The 22,408-nt window shown below is 31.1% G+C and overlaps 1 protein-coding gene and 1 pseudogene across 26 annotated transcripts in view; one reads left to right on the plus strand and one right to left on the minus strand.

The window, feature by feature from the left end:
• The window catches only part of ADGRL3 (adhesion G protein-coupled receptor L3), a 713,052-nt gene that overhangs the window by 539,490 nt on the left and 151,154 nt on the right, over positions 1–22,408 (minus strand). For 25 of the 26 annotated variants that reach the window (XM_036226761.1, XM_036226753.1, XM_036226746.1 and 22 more), the window contains one exon: positions 10,484–10,553. The exons of the other annotated variant lie outside the window; for it this stretch is intronic. The gene's annotated coding sequence lies outside the window, so the exon portion shown is untranslated. The remainder of the gene's footprint in view (positions 1–10,483; positions 10,554–22,408) is intronic. 26 annotated transcript variants of the gene reach the window in all.
• LOC118609083 lies at positions 18,383–18,501 on the plus strand (annotated as a pseudogene).

Raw genomic sequence — 22,408 nt, forward strand, 5'->3', positions numbered from 1 at the left:
AAGTTGTTAGAATTGATCTGTATAATCTTTTGACCAAAAGATTACTTTTGGGCAACTTTTCTGAAGCTATATATACAGCAAATGATTTTTTAATACTCTCCCCCCACTGTTTTCCTACTAGCAATACTTTTCAAAGTTGATATCAGAGGGAATGCCTGCTACAATATTTACTGTGTACAGTGATCTGAAGCATTGCTTTGGATATTTATATATGCCTGAAATAAACATAAAACTTTCATTTCACATACTTATCACTAGATTATCCATAAACTGACAATCCAAAAATATTGCTAATTTAGTATATTTAATCAGGGATAAAATTAAATTGAAATGAAAAAGAAATCTATTATAAAATTCATTTGTGGAATAATTAATAACACTAAGGATTTCTTCACTCTTGGCTGAGAACATTGAGACACAATATAACAAAAAGTGTTTGTCTACAAAATTCAATTTCTTCATTGAAATTTATGATAGAGAGATTACATGATTATACATGCATTACCACCAAGTTTTATAAAATCTAGCCATTCACAATTTTTGGCAACAAAGACAGCAAACAATTACTTGCTTTCATTACACTTGTAAGAGGCAATTTGAGAAAATACTCCCCAGGAATTAAATTTTGTGAATAAACATTTTAGTTAATTGCATTATTGTTCTCAGAACATTGAAGGCAGCACTTAGCCAAACCAAGAAATCCAATTTATTTCTTTGTTTTTTCTTAAGCAAATAAATTCTCTTCCACTAACACATCTTAGGGCCCAAGGAAAAAAATGCATATATTACATTATATGGTTTGGAAATATATTTAAATGTAAAATTTTAAATGTTTTAAAGAAGAAATATGTAGTCCTCCTTGGCCAAAAAAGTTCTAAAAGTATATTTCAAAGATTTATGTAAAAGCGCAGTGAAGGTAGCTCACCATTTCAACTTTCATCAGTGCTGAGAGCACTGGTATTTCTGAATAGTTCACAGAATACTGTAGTTATCAGCTCTAGTCTTTTATTTCATATTTTATCTGATTGTCTTATCTTACCTCTAATACAATGCATCTCTCACAAGTCCAAGAGTTGTTAAGAAAACAGTATCATAATATTTATGTAATTAGGTCTCTACTAAATATATAGTAATGTAAAAAGGGTCTCTTAACATGTCCTTAAATTTCTTCTTAAGTATCTTTACCCAATACTCTTATCACTGAGGAAAAGTATATCCCCCCAGAACAGATTATACATTAGTCTCTAATGAATATTTTGGCCTTGCCTAGTCTCTCTTTTAGAACAGTAAAATTCTTCTCATATACTACCACTTCTGTAAAGCTTTCTCGAGACCTTTTCTTCTGAATTAATTACTCCTTTTTTTTTCTTAAAGTACTCAACATATTATAATATAGCTAGTTATACATGTTCTATATCTCCAGTTAGGTTTTTTTCTCTAGGTCAGAATATCATTATCACTCCGGAACATAGCAGAGGTCTCAGGCACATATGACACTAATATAATATGTACTAAATATATGATTTTTAAGTAAATTAAAGTTAATGAGTTTTTATCTTCATTTCTCTTCAAGATTTATAATGACATTTCCTAGCTTTTGAAATATGTTACTTAATAAAGTCATATTATTAGTTGCATTAAGCGAATGTAACCAAAGGTGATGTTTTTAATCAATCTCCTCTTCTTGTGTGTGTATAAGCTTGAAATTGTTTAGAAAAATGCATATTCATTCTGAAAAAAAAATAATTTATTACAAAGCCTATGTTTCATAATTAAGATGTACTAATCAAATTTTATTGACAGAAATTCTAGAAAAATATTTAAAATAGAATTCTCAATGAAATCTTATAATACTAATAAATTGAGATGTGATTTTGCACTTACCGACATATTTCTTAATAAAAAAAAAATCCAGAATTTTTAAAATTCCTAAACTTTTGAAAAAAGTAGGGAAATCAATGATTCTATAATACTTATTTCCAAACACCAAACAGTTTTTCAAAATTATAAGTATTTTTAAGTCTTTTAAAATGTATTGTACATATCCTTGCCTTCTAACAAAGTATGTTAAACACACATACAAACTAACTTTTTCTTCCCAATGACCCAAGATCATCACAGAATTGCAGCATCCTATGTTTTTTAAGAGCAAGAATGTTCTTTATGGATAATCTAATGCTGCCCTCACTAATTGGACAAATGAGAATTCTACAACCCAGAGAGATTATGTGATGTACCCTGGGTCTCATAGCAAGTTAACAGCAAGACCAGGCCCAGAGTAAAGGTAGCCTGACCCAGAGTGCTTCCTAATAAAAATCGCACCTGTAAAATGTTTATAGATCAGAGTCTCTTAGATACATACGGAAACTTTATTCTGATATATAATAGATCCAGCCTCCTATATCTACTAAAACTTTTTATAACTTTTAGTGATTATTTGGCCTCTATCCTTAATATACAATGTCAGATTCGCATGCAGTTTTCAATTTGTCTATTCTTTAATAATATAGTAAACTTAATCTGCTATATATTGGATGCTAGATGATCACATTTGTTACATGTAAAATATGTTTTCTGTGAGAATCTTTTTTATGTGAAAAACATGTGAGCTATAGTTAGAATAAAACAGCTGAATATTACAACCAGTGCGGAAACAGTTAAACTGTAGTCCCTGTGCTTGGTTGTATTAGAATCATTTGCTAAAGGAATCAAGATACATTTCTTTTAAAAAGTGAAAAATTATCATGAAAGAAAAAATCAGAAAAGCAGCATTTTCCACTTGGATGATGCAGTTTTTCCTGCCCCAATTCAGAGACCGATAAAAGCAAGACCTACCATAGTCAGGCTAGTGTCAAAAAATTAACAATTTAACTCAGCACTTGAAGAAAATTAATGTGTTTGTAAAACACCAATTTAAATAATAATAAAAAAATAAAAACAGGAACAAAATTCAATAAAATAAACAAAAATAAAAAAAAAATTGATAAACACACTTACCATATGACCTAGCAATACAACTCATAGGTATCTACCCTAGAGAAAAAAACAAAATTATGTGCATGCACGTCTGTGCATGCGCGTGCGCACACACACACACACACATACTGCATATGAATATTTATAGAAACTTTATTATCACTGAAGATTAAAAACAAGCCAAATGTTCTTCAACAGATAAATGGATAAATGAACTGTGAAATATTAACAAAATGGAACAATGCCCAACAAAAAAGAAGGGATGAATTGGTGATATACTCAAAAAAAAAAAAAAAAAGGATGAATCTCAAAGGCATTATTATGAGTGAAAGAAGTTTCAAAAGGCTATGTACTGTATGATTCATTTATAGGACATTCTGAAAAAGTTAAAAATACAGGAATAAAGAATAGATAATGGTTTCTAGGGGTTAGGGACAGAGGTAGAGAATAATTACAAAGGGGCACCATGAGGAAATTTTTATGTAATAAAAGTACTCTGTACCCTACTTGTGGGAAAAACACAATTCTTTACAAGTTTTACAACTCAGAATTGTACATAGAAAACAAAACAAAACAAACTATAAATACGGATGGACAGCCAGGTAGATAGACAGCTATATAGACAGATATGGTTATGTGGGTATATACGTTATGTTAAAATTCCTCAAACATTTACAGTGGGTGATTTTAAACAAATGTACTCGATAAAAATTTAAATAAATGTAGATACTCAATTTAAAAAATTATAAATCCCTCTCTAACAATGACAAAAAATAATAGCCATTAATAAATTGTTTTTAGCTTTTAGTTGTGGCACAAAATGCCAACAATAAATATTTATAGCTTAGAGCAGATTTCTATTGAATATAGTATCCCTAATTTAGATGAAAATAAAAAGTTTTTTTTTGAACCATAATAATAATTTTCCAATGCTATGGATTAGAGGTAACAGAAGATAGTGTAAGATAAAGAAGATCTGGTTCAGAACAAGAATCAGGAAACGAAGTTCTTCTTGGGCCACTGTTGGTTCAGGATTTATCCAAAAATATAAGAAGTAATGGAAAGTGAACACAACGATCATTTTAGAATTTCAACTGGACTAGTATACTTCCTACACATCACCTAAACTCAAGGTTAACTATTATATCGGCAAAATTGTATATACATTCATAGTGTTTATGCTCAATTAGTCTTTTTGTTTTATCTTTAAGGTACCTGAATTAAAGGAAAGGACGAGTTCAGGTATTTCCAAGATAAAAAACTAAAGGATTTCTGGTTGATCTCAAAATTATGATGGCCACTAGTTTGCCAAAGCAAAAAAAGATATGGGTGTTTAAAATGAGTAAAGATGTACTACAAAAACATACAGGAGGTAATAATAAACTGTTTGCTCTGATTGTCTGTCCTATACACAATTAATGTATAGTTATTTTTAATACTCAAAGTTTTAGAATTGTTTTTATTATTTTTTCTTTTATTCTAAGTATTCAGCACTATTCTGAAATATGAATGTTTTAGATTTAGGTTGACAGTTGAAGTAAGTGATAAGGAACATTCTACTACGCAGGAAAATTGAAATTTGTAACCATAATCAAAGAAAAATGGATTTTTCAAATTGAAAATGATTTTTTCTGCCTTAGTTTTAATAAGACGGTTCCTAAATGGCAAGCTTTTATCAGACATTTAAAATACAGCACTTAAAAATTATTAAAAGAAGAAGGTGAGGATACAGGTAAAGTGACAGATTATGGAAATAAAACCTGAAATGAAATTTTAACGATACATATCAGAAGCTGTAAAATGAGTTATACGATTGGACCCAATAGTGCTACTAAATAGATACTCAATGAAATAATCACTTATGTAACAAAAGATTTACACAAATATATCCTTGTTTCAGTAGTATTTATAATGAGTAAAGTGTAATATGATGTTAATAAAAGGTACTTGCACATATTATTAATCTATAAATATGTTCATGTATATTTGTTTATTTAAAAGGTAAAGAAAAATTTACACTAAATTTACACTAATTTCCTCTGGGTGTGGGATTATAAGTAATTTAATATACTCTCTGTAATTTTTTCTAAATTTTCTATAATGAGTATACATTTTATAATATGAAATATAATAAACATTATTAAATGGCTAAATTATAAAATTTAGTCATTTTAAAACAGAAACCTTTAGTGAAAAAGTTATATACACCAAAAATACTGACCTAAGGTTATTCAGTAATTGGTTATAACTTCTTTAGTCACTGTAAAACTCTATTAAAATAGGTTTTATTTTTGTTTCAGTGAAAAAAAGTATAATTGTTTTGTATATAATCTATTTGCTGTCTATGGCCCATTCTGTGGTTTAAGCAATGGCACAACTTTGCTTTGCTCAACTAAGTGGCAGCTATCATTCTAATGCCAGACTTATTATTATGCAAAATTTCCAAAGGTTACCATTTATGCATGTAAATTCTGAAGGGCACTAACTATACAGCTGACAGATTCTGACAGCCACTATATCGCCAAGAACAGAATAAGCAAGGATAACTGTCTGAATAATTAATGTGCTTTTACTCTGCCCATGGCCAGTTTTTATGTCCTACACTTTCTGACTGTATTTTAGAAATTAATTAGAAAATATAATTTCATAGCAAAAATATATAAACATTTATATAAACATCGGGTAAAAAAGTAAGACATCTTCAATTTAAAGTGTTATAATTGTAGAGATCACTCCTTCCTGGAAATAAAAATTAACACTTAGCTCTGGATATCATTTCTATAAAAAATTTCTGTTCAAACGTGCATGAGCGCTCGCGCGCGCACACACACACACACACACAAACTCCTCTTTCCAAAAACCCACTAAGTGGCGCCACCAGCCATTGGGTTGCCAGTTTTAAACCTGATTCATCCCACAGAGACTTAAACTCTCACTACTCAAATGTAATCCGTCACTGAGATCTGTCAATTTTACTTTCTAAATAGTCTAAATGTGCTACTACCTCTCAATCTCCAATGTTGTTACCTTAAACCAGATCCTCATTAGACCTGAATTATTGCAAATTCTTCCCAGATAATCCTCCTGCCTCGAGTCTCACAGTCACCCACATGCCTCCAGTTATCTTTTCTAATACCCAAATCCATGAGCAAGGCCTGTGGTACAATATAAAAGAAACAGAAAAATAGAAATTAAAAGGATACTATAAGGTAAATGTTTACAATATATTACATAAGGGTAAGAGATCATAAATAAAATTGTGTGTTATGTGTAATATGTGAGCTGCAGAAAAATAAAGCAGAAGAGGGCAGAGGGTACCCCCAGGCAGTTTCAATTTTATAGGATGTTCAGGGAAGACTGAAGATAGAACCGGTCTCTGAGCACTATACAGTGAAAACAGTGGAGCAAGAAAAGATGAAGGCTGTTTTCTTTCCCTAGGCAAGAGGGGTTTGTGATTTGGACCAAGTTAGTAGCCAACGAGGTTCTCAAAAGTAGACAGAATATGCTGATGGATTTGTAATATGAGCAAAAAAAAAAAAAAATTCAACAATTACTTTAAGGATTTATGCTTAAGAAATTGGAAAAATGGAGCCATCAGAACACTTTTTTAAGAGTGATATTTCTGAATAGGCTTTATGATTTTGAAAATAGACTGTGTTAAATACATTCAAAGAGGTCATTTACTGTGGAAAATAGTGCTCCAGTACATCTTTCCTTTAAGGTTCAAAAAATTATACTTTATTTTAAAAACACATAGTACTTAGATATATGCCAAACTTTATTCCAAAAGCCTAGTGGTAGGTAATTTTCTTAACCCCATATTATCAATGAGGAAGCTGAAGTACAGGGAGGCCTGTACGCTTCTAAGGCTGTATATCAAGTCTATCTTCAAATCCTGACCTATTTTCTTTGTCTCATATTTTTTTGTATCTTACTATTAAAATAGAATTTGAGGTTCTCAAGACTGACAGTGGTGTGAAGTGCAGATGACAAAGGGGCACGAGAAAACTTCTGGGGGTGATGGATATATTTCATATCTTGATTTTTGTGGTACTTACACAACTTTATGTGTTTGTGGAAACACAACTGTGCATAAAAAGAGTGAATTTACTATACATAAATTATATATCAATAAACCTGATTTTAAAAAATAATCTAGCAAATATCTTAAATTGACACATGTTAGAAATGTGTATGTATATTTTGTCCAAATGTAAAATGAACCTCTCATATTACAAAATTTGTTTTTTTTTTTTTGATTAATGTTCTTCATGTCATCATCCAACAGTATTTGCTGACAAAGTAATACATTTTTATATATTTCCGTATAATTATTCTTGCATGATTTCAGCCATGTTCACAACAGGAAGAACTAGGGTGTGTCCAATGATTTGTCATAAATTTAGTGGAAATCTGTAAATGACTCAATTGACTTTAAACATTGTTGAAAAACCCAGAGAGGTTTACATTTGTGATCCAGACATTGTTATTAAGAATTTTGCTATTCTTGTTGCTGTGTACTATCATTAAACTTCAAGACAAAATAAGTCTTCAGGGAAGTTCAATCACTTTATGATATGAAAGACACAGCCTATTTCACAATCTTGATTATTTTAACTTTTAAGTTAGCTCCTTAAATCTGAGATCATCAATGTTTATGTCCTATAGTAAATCTGAAAAATATTCTGTAATAGGAGTTGGTGAGATTTCAGCTGTCATTAAAAAATCATTTGATTAATATTAATTTTATAATTTTTATTTAATACTTTATAAGATCGATTGTCTAAATATGACTAGACTAGTCTGGTTAAAACTGACAACAATTCCATTAATGCACTTATCCAAACATATGTAACATCAGTACACTAAAATACTCTTAAAAACAAACACTGCCATCAAAATCCAATGAGATACTACTTGACATCCATTAAGATGGCTATAATCAAAATGACAGATTATAATAACATTTGACAAGGATATGGTGACACAGGAACACTCATACATTTCTGGTGGGAATGTAAAATGGTGCAGCCACTTTATAAAATAATTTTGAAATTTCTTAAAAGGTAAAACATAGTTAGTATATGATCCAGCAATTCCGCCCCATGTACGTGTCCAAAAGAAATGAATACATATAACTACACCAAAATTTGTAAATGAATATTTATAGCAGCATTATTCATAATAGCCAAAAGTATAAAAAACACAAATGTCCACCAATTAATGAATGGATAAACAAAATGTGATATATCCATATAATGGAATGCTATTCAGACATGAAAAGAAATTAAATACCGATTCATCAACAAGGATGAAACATGAACATTATGTTAAGTGAAAAAAAGCTGATCTGAAAGGCCACATATCATACAATTCCAATTTATAGTAAATTCACAGAGGCAGAAAGTATATTATAAGTTGCCAGGGGTGGGGAAGGGGGAAGTTTTCTTTTAAGAATGATAAAAAATGTTCTAGATTAGACAATGGTGATAGTTGCACAACTTTGTGGATATACTCAAAACCACTGAATTGTATGCTTTAAAAGGGTACATTTATAGTATACAAATTATATCAATTAAAAACCAAGGAAGTAAACCCTATCAATCATTAGACACTATAAAAATCCCTATGATTCCTCCAGAAACTTCTTATTTGGAGGCCTGCAGTAGTCAGTATATTAAATATTATGAGGTCTTAAGTATTTTTTTTTATTTTCTTAATGAAAATAAGTATCAGGGGAGGTTTGGAAATTTTCTTCTCACAAACCCCTGGATACCAGTATGCACTGGAGACATCAGTCTGGAGAATTAAGCTTTAGAATGGCAAACCTGATATTTCATGGATTGTTCCAAACCTACTTTTCCAAACCCATCACTTAACATTGTCTAACCACATGTGGCTAATCCTTTAGCCACACTAGAAATACTGATTCTTGAATGGCCATCACTTGCTCCTATATATGTTCTTCTATATAAGTTCTTCTATTGGCCTGGAATGCATGACCTCACCTTCCCTGCCTCAATAACTCCTCAGTGAATTTCACAGCTTTCATGAAGATTTCAAGATCCTCTACCTAACGTGACCTGCTCCCTCTCACCTTTGTTTCTTTAGCAATTTTTCATTGACTCTTTTAAAATATATATATATAATAATTTCTATAAAGCTTCAATTTCTCACCATCATTTATATTTGAATATAAGAAAGAAAAGAGAAGAAAATAAAGAGAGGAGAGGAGAGGAGAGGAGAGGAGAGGAGAGGAGAGGAGAGGAGAGGAGAGGAGGGAAGAAAAAAGAAAGGAGGGAAGGAAGAAAGAAAGGAAGAATAAATCAATTTGTTTTTGTTAATTTACATTTAAGTCAGAAACAGAATGACTGAAAACTTATCTTAAGGTATACATAAGCTAATGAATACAAATGAAGTAGAATCAATCATATCTACACTAGAAAACAAGAATAATATTTATTGTTTTCATTGTGAATGAATATAGAAAAGAAAGTAGTGACAAAAGTAAAACTATCTAAAAAATAAAAAGGAATATCAATCAAAAAATTTAGTGCTTACAAAGACAAGTGCAATGTGTTTATAGTCTAATTCAATCAGAACCTTAGAGTAAAAAGTAAACTAGAAAGTCTTTGAAAATAGATTGAGAATAATTTATAATATACACCAATTACATCAGTAATTCAAAATGAATGTGAATTATTTTAATATGAAGAAAATAATATAGCTAACATATCTAATTTTAGGCTGTATATTAACTTGCATTTCAGACATTACAAAGTCACTTTACAGAAATTAACTTCAGTAACTTCAAAAAGAAAGGGAATTCCAATTTTACTGTCGGTTGATTACTGTAAAGGTCTATTTTGCTTTCAGATGATTTGCTGAAGATAATGCACTTATGCGTACTGGCCCAAAGGTATTTTCCTTGAGATCTTTTATGTTGTACATCATAAATATATTTGTGATAAATAAAAACATTAATTATGAAAACGATTTATATTAAACAGCTTGGAGCTATAAAATGAATACATTTTATTTCCTAATAGTCACATTCACCATCACGGGTATGTAATTGAGAACAAATCGGATAAATTAAACAAAATTGACTATAATAGATAGTGTTAGTATACATGCATCAATTAAAAGAAAAAACTCTCAATAGTTATTCAATATTAGATATTTAACGTAATAGAGCTATGTGCCTTTCCAAAGGGGTAGAGAGCCACTAAAATTATTACCTTCAGTAGTTCATTTATTTTTAATATAGCTATAGTCTTTATATCCTCACAACAGCAAATATTTTGAACTATATTAGTTACACATTTGTTCACAAGAAATGTCAATTTATTTTCCAAAAATATATAATTCCATTTTAGTAACTCATTAAACAATATGATGAATTTTCAATATGATACTCACAAAAAATACTATATTGAATATAAATATTTTAAATACACTTTGAAATTACTAACAAATGGATTGGTGACAATAATCTACTAATTACCTTAAATTGCTCTTCGGTTGCTAAAAATCCATGTTTTTTTTCCTCCAATTTACTGAACATTTAAACATTTCTGTAAAAAAACACAAATAGACATTTAATGCTGAAAAAATACTTTTTTATGGTTATAGTTATAAAACTATCTGAATAGATATATTTCTTATTGCTTGCCAGTGTATTTTTCCCCCACAATGTTTAGGCTATAGTGGAAAAACCATGCTGTAAAAAAAAAATTCAATTTCCCTGTGACATATTTTCCTCCACGATCTAATTTACTATAATGTTCATTGCTAAATGGTAATAAATTTGGTATGTAAGAAATTTAAATATTTTCTTAATTAAAAGAACATATGAGTTTTTAAAATACATTCCGAGGTTCCCAATAAATTTTCTGATTTCTTATGGTAGTCACTTCAAGCTATCTAAGGATGTGTGTAATTACTTTTATTATTAGAGAACTGCTGTGGGGGAAAAAAAAAACTGAGAAACTCTAGTACATTTTGCTACTTAATCATTCACACATATACACACACACTTATGTATACGTACTCTGAGACTAATTATAATAATCTAAACAAATTTAGATTTTAAAAATATTAGAAAGGAATAAATAAAAAATATAAGTTTACTTAAGTGGTACATTTATAGAGGGTTGTCTTAGTTTTCTTTAAATCATCATATTTTTCTATTTCTTTCATTACTGAAAAAATAACCTACCAGGTATTTAACACACACACACACAAGAGAAAGTATAATGTCCTTCAAAGTACTTTCTTGGAAATGTCAATTTTCTGATGGATTTGCAACTAGTCATATCAATTTTTGAGCTTTCTAGTGTATCTAAGTACTTTATACAAGAATCAACTGCATTAGTTAATTATTATGATACTTAGTATTTATTATGTTATTATTAGTAGTTAATTAGGAGTTAATTAACCATATATATCCCATAACACTGGCAAAATTTATGATCTAGAGTCTTGTCTCCAAATGGATCAAGAATTAGATATGGTCAGATGGTGATTAGCATATAATTATAATTGAGTTCTCCTTTACAGAATCACTATCGATTATCATTACAAACATACATACATACATACGTACATATTTTTATACATTTATATTTACTTTTAAAAAACACTATATTTTGTTTGAGGATTTTAAAATTTTAAAGCAATGAAACTCACTGAATTTTTTTCTAAGAGTGTCCACCTATATTTAGCCAAGTAGTGAGGTTTTGTGCCACAAGATCAATCTACGTCCATATTTGAACGGCATGCTTGACTACTTAAACGGGCAATTGAAGGAATGTTTTAATAAACTTCTTGAATTTCCTGGACAACTATTCTTTCAACAAATCTAGCATGTTCCTTCAATAATTATTGGTTGTTTGCATGAGGTATATTTCTCTGGTTTTTGAAGAACAAGAATATCTGTTCTTATAAGTAGTCTATATATGTGAACAATCACGGGGAATGCCAGCACAGGCTCACCTACCATTATCCCTACCCTTTAGAAAATTTCCTCCCATTTAGGAAATATATTTTGAAATTCAAACATTATTTCCACAAAGTTCTCTCTGATACCACCAGACCTACTCAACCACAAAAAGAAACAATGGTATCTTCCCTGATACTTCTTTACCTCTTTACATATTTTTCTATTTTGCTGAACCATAAGCTATAACATGAATTGCTTAAGAAACTGACTACTTCAGTTTACGTCACTCCTCTTTAAAAAACTAAGCACTTTATAGGACCTCAAAAATGCTGACTGAGTACACAAAACATTTACATTTTTTTGTTAAAAATATTTATTGAAAAGAGTTTATATTGGATTCACATAAATTGAGATCAAGAAGCATTATGTGTGTTTGAATTTGTTTGTATAGTTATCTTTATAGGTCCTTTGGTTTTTCTCTTTGTACAAAAAAAAAAAAAAAAAACAGAGAATCTTCAATTTACAGTTTTGCTATTCAACATCTCAGTGCTTCACTTAATTATATCCACTTAAGACCCTTAAGTGGTAGTAGACAACTAAAAAGAAAGAACCAGTTACAGAGAGTTACTTAGCCTCTTCAGAAGGAGGAGGCCAGGTCTGAGTGAAAACATAGGAAAGGAAAAGGGAGGTAGACAATATGAAGAATAGAAAACTAGTCAGGAGAATATATCATGTCAAGTGATACTGTTCTACTAGTACAAAGTAAAAAGGTAAATGTCTAATTAGTAAATTTGATCTAAAAGAGGTTTTAAAAGAGAGTTACTAGAATTATATTTTGAAAGAAAGCACTAGCAGAAGATAGAAAAATTTGGTGTGTTTTGGATGAAAAACAATCCATAGAAATATATTTTCATATTATCATTACTGTTCAAAATGAGATAAAAGCAATTCACAAGCAATTAGTACTGCAATTCAATCTTGCAAATCAGATGGAAATACTTTGGTTATAAATAACAGGCTGTTTTAATTAAAAATTAAAACTTAAATTATTGCACACTTTAGATGAAACCTTATAAACAAACACATACATAAGACATAGAAATGCAGAATAAAATAAACAATAAGGTTTGATTCAGTGTTTAAAAAAAAATGAATACCTAAGAATTTTCAAGGAAAATTTTCTAATCCTGACATAGTAAGTTTAAAAAGTAGAGAGACTTCATTCATTCATACATTCATGTATTCATTTCATTATCAAATATGTATTTAGTAGTCAGGCACTGTTTTAAATGCTGTGTACTCAGGAATGAACTGGACAGAAAAAAAAAGCACTCATAAAGTTTACATTTGCATTCTCAATAAGGAGTAAGAACAGAATATAAAAAGAGACTTTATATTCTTCATTTTAAAAAATAATTTTTAAATTTAAGAACTTTATTCTTGAACACTTTATATTCTCATTTAACCTTAAATTTTTAAGAGAATTTAAATTCTTCTATTACTATTACTTACCCTTTACAAAAATCTTTTGAGGTTGCTATGAATATTGTCTTTTTCACATTACGAACAACTATTCTTGAACACTGAGAAATAAAGTCAGAATTTGAACACAAATGGCACAAATTCAGAATCTATACCCTCAAGTTTCTCAAATAGCATTATAATGATTATTACTGTCCAGATTTGATAAGAGAATGTTTATAATAAATGGCAGAAAAGATTATTAAAATAACTTTTTCAGGAAATAATCATGTCAGAATTCCATAACACTAAATATTACTAGAATGTACCTTGGCTTCGCATTCTGATATTTAAATGCGATTCCAGGAAATCCCAGTAAAAATTAGTCCAGGAATTAAGATAAAAATTTAGTTTATGCATAGAAGAAAACATAGGAACTAAACTCAAGGACCTTGGGCTTAAAGAAGATTTTATGAATTTGACCTCAAAGGCAAGGGAATTAAGAGCAAAACTAAATAAATGGGACTACATTAAACTAAAAAACTTCTGCTCAGCAAAAAAACTGTTAACAAGGAAAAGAGACAACCATCTGAATGGGAAAATATATTTGCAAGCAACACCTCCGATAAGGGCTTAATATCTAAAATATACAAAGAACTCATACAACTCCATAACAATAAACAAACAAACAAACAAACAATCCAAACAAAAAATGAGCAGAGGACCTAACAGACACTTCTCCCTAGAGGACATACAAAGGGCCAACAAGTATATGAAAAGATCCTCAACATTGCTAGCAATTAGGGAAATGCAAATCAAAACCACGATGAGATACCATCTCACACCTGTTTGAATACCTATAATCAACAGGACATGAAATAACAAATGTTGGAGAGGATGTGGAGAAAAAAGAACCCTCATGCACTGCTGGTGGGACTGCAAATCGGTACGGCGACTATGGAAAGCAGTATGGAGGTTTCTCACAACAGTAAGAATTGACCTACCATATGATCCGGCAATCCTTCTAATGGGTATTTATCCCAAAGACCTGAAAACTCATATTCGAAGATATTTGCACACTGATGTTCATAGCAGCATTATTCAGAGTGGCCAGGACATAGAAGCAACCAAAGTCTCCTACAATAGATGATTGGCTAAAGAAGTTGTGGTACATATATCCAATGGAATATGACTCAGCCATAAGAAGAGATGAAATACAGTCATTTGCAACAGCATGGATGAACCTTGAAATAACCATACTAAGTGAAATAAGCCAAACAAAAAAGGCTGAAAATCACATGATATCACATATGTGGGATATCAACCCAAAAGCAATAAATGAACATGACAAACAAGCAGAGACTCATAAACATGGACAATAGACTAGTGGTTACCAGAAGGGAGGGGGAAAATAAAAAAATAAAATGTTAAAAAAACTTATTTTACTGTCTTTGTATGCCATTAATTACAAAGTTATGTAACATATACTACAGAACTGTCTTGTAAAGTTTCATGAAACAATGAAAAAGTTACATGTACGAATATACTTTTAAAAGATCATTCTGATGTCAGTTAATAGATGGTTTGCGGCATAAAATGACTGATATTTTTTAAAAGATCAGTAAGACATTTTTAAAAAATTTTAATAAATTAGAGAAAACTTTGTAAGACAAATTTTATATGTAGGAGTTAGTCCTTAAATAATTTTTAGAATTAAATAAATAGTTAAATATCAGGTGCCACAATTTTATTATCTGTAAAATGAAGAATATAATTTTAAATCTATCATTTCAAATTATTAGGAAGATTTCAATAATAAAATATGAGATAAAATGCAATAGACACAATTACATTTATGACATTCTACCTCCACAAGTTTACCTAGGCCTTCAAATGTTATTTTGCTCATGATATTCAAAATTATTTTTCCAATTATCTTCTTTCGGTCTCTCAATTTACTTGTCTATCGGTTATCTTCAAGTATCATCTACATTCATTCCTTGTTGAATATCTATCATCATGTACCACATTATTATCTCTACATAGGGTTCAGATTTGTTTTTCATCTCATTTCTAATACCAAAATCTTTACAGCCATGTGAAGTAAGCAGAGAAGGAATATTTTATAATTACAGATTAGAAAGCTGCAAATATAAAGATTATCAGGGTTATCAACTGATGGTGCCAAGACAAGATTCCAAGGCATTTTGCACTCCATTCGGCCTCCTGCCCACTACATTCTGTCACCACAGGCCACTATATCTGGTATATTACAATAGCGGCTTGGTATTCTTACAGTACCACTCTATCCCCTGTGAATTCATTTTGACAAACTGTTTGTAAGATAATATGAAACTTCATTTTTCTCATGATGACTTTCTACTCAGCAATCCATAAAAGCACTCCATTGCTATCCATAGAATGTGGCTTTCAAGACCCTTTATAGGATGAATACATTATTTTCTAATGCAAACATCCTTTTGACACTACTCTACTGTACTATGTAGAATCTGAACATCAGTTAGCTTGAGTTGCTGACTGACTTCTCAAACAGATTGTTCTGGACATAGTGGCTCGTTAATGCACTCCTCTGTGCCAAGAATGCTCTCTGCACTTCTCTATACTTATATGTTGAATATCTTACTAATACAATACTAAAGTTTTGACCACCCATGAAATTAGTCTCAACAATTTGAACACAAATACATCTCTAAGCTCCTAGTAAATTTTTAAATTGGAAATACAAAATTTAGTTCTAAATATACTATATTTCCACATGCGATGATTTGTGAAGTCATCATGTGGAAAGTGCCTTCGGCACAACTTTTAAATCAATGAAATAATTGAAAATGATTGCAAAACAACTGTTTCAGAAAAATGGAAACTGACTAGTCATGCAATAAATTAAGAAGTGTTCATTCTAGAAAAATGACTTTACTGGTAGTTACAGTGGGGATACTGTGGCATTTCTTCCTGGGAATTTTCCCATATCCCCTCTTACCCTAGACTTTTAGGTCATAGAACAAATTATTTTTTTGTTGTTGAAATATAGTAGTAAATCTTGATAAATTGAAAATAATTAAAATTGTACAGAGTGAGTTTTCTAACCAAACAGAACTACATTCAAAGTAAAAGAATAATAATTTTTGAAAATCCCTAAATAAATGGACATTTGAATAAAAACTGCTAAATAGCTATGTATCAAGAAGAAATTATAAGAGAAATTAGAAAAAAATTTGAACTGAATCAAAACTAAAGCACGATATATCCAAATTTATGGAATGCAGCTAAAGTAGTGCTTAAAGGCAAATTTATAGTTTTAAACATTCATTAGAAAAGAAAAATGTTCTTGAATGAATACCAAAGCTGCTACCTTAAGCAAGTTAAAAAAAAAATGTAAATACAAGTTAAGCAAAAGGAAAGAAATAATAAAAGAAGCAAAGGTGAATGTTAATCAGAAGACCCATGTTAAAATGAAAACCCTCCCACTAATTATTTACGTTATGAAAATCCTTACCTTTTCTAGCCCTTAATGTCTTCATCTTTAATATAATAATTAGAACAAATTACTCAAAACTTTCTCCCACTAAAAATATGTAACTCTCTTGGAACAGCCATTAAAACTACATAGGGCATAAATAATATATGGTGCACAGAAAACTCATAGCTTATTATTAGGGGAAAAGAACTGCAGATAATCCACAACAGAGAATAATCCTCAAAGCTTAATCTATGTATTTCCCAACACTTTACATATAAAGGGCTGAAATTCTTACATTTTGTTTAGATGAATATCAAAATACATTAAAATAGGAGAAAGAAAAAAAATGGCATAGATGATAGAGGCTCTATTCATCCCTCTTAGACAAAAACAAGGAAGAAAAGGCAATTAACGTTGCCTGGACACTGAGTTATCGGTCAGAGGTGAGGATCTCTTTTTACAGAAGTGGTGGCAGTATCCATTGTTCTTCTGTTGAGCCCTCCCTATACTGTGTGCAAAGTGCCACCATAGCTGAGACGTCATCAAACCGGATAACAGAGGTGCTCTGCCCAGAGGATTCCCTGAAATTCTGCCTCCCCCACTCATGGCCCCACCCAAGCCACATCCAGGTGTGTCTTTGCCTAATCAGGTGAGCCTACTCAGCTCCCAGACTCACACTGGTGGCAGCTAGCCTCAGTTTCTGGAGTAGCCTCTTGAGGCAACTATAAGCACCACATCTGTGGATTGCTAGCTGAATTTTAACAGTTGGCCCCAGAAGGGCATAGACTGGGGCTAAATTTGGCCTGCAGCTGAACCCCTCTCAAGACTGTGCCACTAGACATCGACTTCATAAATCCACGCTAATAAGACCGGGAGACTTAGGAGTTTTGCTTAGTATATAGAAACAGACACAGATGGGCAGACTAATTGGGAAGTCAAAGAAGCAGAAACCATATGAGAGACCAGAACAGAGATCCAGAAATAACAGAGTCAAGTAATCTAAAAGATGTAGAGTTCAAAACACTGGTTATAAAAATGCTCAATGAACTTTTGGTAAGTGTAGATAAATTCAGTGAGAACTTCAGTGAAGAGATTAAAAAAAAAAAAAAAAAACCCTAAAAGTGGATAAGGAAATTATAAAAAAGGACCCAGTCAGAAATGAAGAATACATTATCTGAGATGAAGAGTATATTAGATGGAATAAACAGAGTGGCTAAAGAAGAGGATTAAATGACCAACAGAGGATGGGGAAGCTAAGCACATTCAATCAGAATGGCAAGGAAGAAGCCAAGACCATATTAATAACTTAAAGAGCCTATGGGACACTGTTAAATGTAAAATTATCTATGTCGAAGGGGTACCAGAAGAACAAGATATTAAAGAGCTACTTAAATAAATAATAATGGAAAACGTCCCTTACCTGTTGAAGGAAATAGACATATGACCTCAGGAAGCTCAGAGTCCTAAAAAAGAGGAATCCAAAGAGGCCGACACCAAGACACATCATAATTAAAATGCCAGTCTATAGCCATGCTACCCTGAACAAGCCCAATCCTGTCTGATCTCAGAAGCTAAGCAGGGTCAGGCCTGGTTAGTACTTGGATGAGAGACCATTTAGGAAGACCAGGTGTTGTAGGCGAAAAAAATAAAAAACTAAAAAAATAAGGGTTTGTAAGCTCATAAGTTCCTTGCAATCTGTGAGGTCAACCAAGGGCTGCTTTGCCTAAACAAATAAATAAATAAAATAAAAAATAAAAAATAATAATTAAAATGCCAAAGGTTAAATACAAAGAGAGAATCTTAAAAGCACCAAGAAAAAAAAAAGTTAGTTACCTTCAAGGGAGCATACATAAGACTGGCAGCTGATTTTTCAAAAGAAACTATGCAGGGCAGAAAAACTTGGCACAAAATATTCGATATGATGTCAACTCAGGATCTACAACCAAGAATACTTTATCCAGCAAAGCTATCATTTAGAGTAAAAGAACAGATAAAGATAAAGAGATTCTGAGACAAAAATAAGCTAAGGGAATTTAGCAACACCAAATCAATATTACAGGAAACGTTTGAGGGACTTCTTTAAGAAGAAAAAACATGTATCGAAATACGAATAAAAAATGGTAATAATTACATTTCTACCAAGTACCTCAAATAAAAAAGAATTAAGTGCTCCAACCCAAAGAAAGAGTGGCTGAATGGAAAAGAAAACAAAACCCTTGCATATGCTGCCTACAAGGGACTCACTTTGGATTAAAAGACACCCACAGACTAAAGGGAGGGGGATGGAAAAAGATATTGGACCTTGATGATATTGTGCTGGACCTTGAGGATACTGTGCTGAATAAAAAGGATCGAATAAAGACAGATTTTGCATGATTTCACATACACGTGGAATCTAAAGAACAAAATCAGCAACAACAGCAAAAGCGGAAATAAACTCATAGATATAGAGAATATTTTGAGGGCTACTAGATGTGAGGGAGGTTGTGGAGGACAGCAAAAAAAAAAAAAGGGCAAAAGGATCAAGAGATACAAATAGGTAGTTGCAGAACAGACATGAAGATATCAACTGTAGCATGGGGAATAGGGTTAATAATGTAATAAATATGTAAGGGAGAAGAAGTATACTAGATTTGGTAGGGTGATTACTTTGTGAGTTATGTAGATCTCTGATCACTATGTTGTACAACTGAAACTGGTATATTTTTGTATGCCAATTTATTTGAAAAAAATCATTGAATTGTGTAATGTAAATACAAGCAACTAATTGTCTATTATATTTCAATAAAGCTAGAAAAAATATGTCAAAATACAGAATAACAGAAGGAATCTCTGGTGGTGACAGTTTGCCTACGTGCATGTAGAATATAGGATGGGATAGGATACAATAGGATAGAATAGGAAAGAATAGAATAGGATAAAGTAGGACAGGAGATGGAAAGCAAAAAGAGGAAAGGACAGAACCCTTAATTAGTGTCTACCATATACCCAGCTACTGCGTGATATCAAAGATTAAAGCAGTATATATAAATTTCTTGCCCTAAAGGAGAATAACTTTTACTTATTAAAATCAAAATAGAAAATTCGGCCTTTTACTTATTTCCTTTAGTTTGCAATTCAGTTACATAGAGATTGTTTCTGTCCCCACATAAATGGTAATGTCCTAATTAATTAATCAGAAGTGCATGGCATTTATGATACCAAAACTCTTCTCTCAGCAGGTATTTGGCTAAAACATTATACTTGAGTGGTAATTCTTCCAAGGATCTCTTTTTGCTAAACTCTTTCAATCGTGATAAAGATACCAAAAGTCAAGGACATTATCCTATTCCAAGTATCCAAAACTACCCAAAGCTTATATACTCAACAAGCATCTCTTTCTTTGAGGCTGGCCAAGGACTGATTCACAGATAGTTTAGTTTGTTTCTATGTAAGGATCTATGTAGCTATTGCCTTATGGCATAAAGGATAAAATGTGACCTGCTGTGAATAATTTGCCATCAGAAGAAGTTCTAGCATTCTGTAGTACATTGGAAATTAGATGTTTCCTATGATGGGAGAAATGATAAAATATACAACAGATGTGGCCATTAAAGGCTAGAAACAATACCTAGAAAAATACTCAGTTCATAGCAGAGATCTGTGGGGGCAAGATGAATTAATGGCTGGGGGCAAAAGAGCTTCCTGCTCTCCTTTTAACAGTTAGATATTATAATTACTCAGCAGCCCACTGCTCTAACCCTAAGAAGACTTAGCAGGCTTTCAGAAAGATTTCCTCAACAACATATGTTTTTCTTTTCTTCTGCTTGAAAAATATCTTTTAAGTAATCAATATAAAAAAAATCAGTCATTCAGTTGAATCTGGTTTTCCCCTCAAAAATGACTATGGCATCACTATAATTATATATAACATATTTGCATCCTAATCTTGGTTTCCAAATATAATAGGATTCATTGAGCTTCTTCCATCTACAATAAATGTGCCTACTCTATACTTTGAAGTAACCGTTTTCCAATAAAACACACTGAGATCTACCCTAGTACCTATAACATAATAATTGTTAAAAAGTACACACATTTCATGTTCTCTGACAGAAAAGTTCAAAATAATTTGAACAGTTTGCTTTATAACTAATGAAATTATAATACAATAATTTAGTATTTAAGGTATAATTAAGAAGATTATATAGAACAATGTTCACTTGTTTCAACTTCGGTAGCAATATAGCAAATTTTAAAAATACTTTTCAAAATACAGAGGAATTAGGAAGGAAAATGTAGTCTCAGAATTCCTGTTAAAGTAGAAAACTACAACTCATAAATTATATAGAATTTTCAAATTATACTTCAACCAAGTGAAACTGATTACTATTGCTTCTTTAGATATGAAGTGTAAAGCTCGCATGTCCGTTTGTTTTATTAGGTGGTTATAGAAAAATATATAATTACCATGATCTAATAGATGTATCTTTGAAAGGTTGCATATGAATTAATTGATTTGAATGAACTCAAGATATTTTCCATTTAAATGATCTTTAAATAATTTTGAAACAAAGTATAATCTCCACCTTTCAATGTGTATTATTGAAACATTGCTTTGTATCTCCCTCCTTTTGATACTAGAGAATAACATGAAATGTGGGTACTAAGTATCAACCAGAATAACCTAGAGAGTACACTTCCTGATTCCTACAAGAATAATCTCAGAATGATGAATGTAGGAAAATTTGTCACATTTTATTTAATGTTCAATTTTAAACAAGAAACTTTAAAAATGCATTGAAGTAGAAATGCTGAAATATGAAAAGATATTTTTCTTTAAACATTACCCTATCCTTAATTATAAGGTTTTTAGTTCACAAAAGTTTACTTTCCCTTTGTGGTTAATTTAGACAAATAAAACAGTTTAATTTCAAACAAATATGGAGAGAATCGCCTAAGAACAAGTTATTGTGCCAACACAGTCTACTAAATATTTTCTACAGACTTATGATTGAATTTTCAAAAAGGAGTTCCTGAATTTTTATATATTCATGCAGTTTTGGACTCGGTTCTAGAAATGTGATTTTTATCTCCCAGCAATTATCAGCTGATATCAATCCCAATGAAATCCAATATGTCAGAATCCTAATTAAGTTTTACTAAAGATGAGAACCTGGCATCTAATGAAGTGTTCTCAAAGGTATGAGTTTGGATTGCCAAGCCAGACACTGAATCTCAGATCAATTTTTTCCAAAAATCCTCATTCCTTTGGTCATTAAAAAAAAAAAAATCAATAAATGTATTCTAACTAAAGTTTTAAAAGCTTCTGAGAAGTGACCTCTGCCAAAGTCTTTTGGGGATGTTCCAACTGTGCGAGTGTGTGGGATCAAAAACCATAAAGAAAGAAACAAAACAAAATAAAATAAAAGAATCTATCTAGAGGAATAAAGAGATTAGCTTACATATCAACGATCAGATTTCCATTGCACTGCTATTCTACTTTCTCCTTTTTTTTTTTTTTGTCCCATTCTTACATTACCTGTAGTTCATTGCAAGAAGCTTTA

The sequence above is a fragment of the Rousettus aegyptiacus genome, unplaced genomic scaffold (genome assembly GCF_014176215.1).
Source record: "Rousettus aegyptiacus isolate mRouAeg1 unplaced genomic scaffold, mRouAeg1.p scaffold_m13_p_10, whole genome shotgun sequence".
Lineage (NCBI taxonomy): Eukaryota > Metazoa > Chordata > Mammalia > Chiroptera > Pteropodidae > Rousettus > Rousettus aegyptiacus.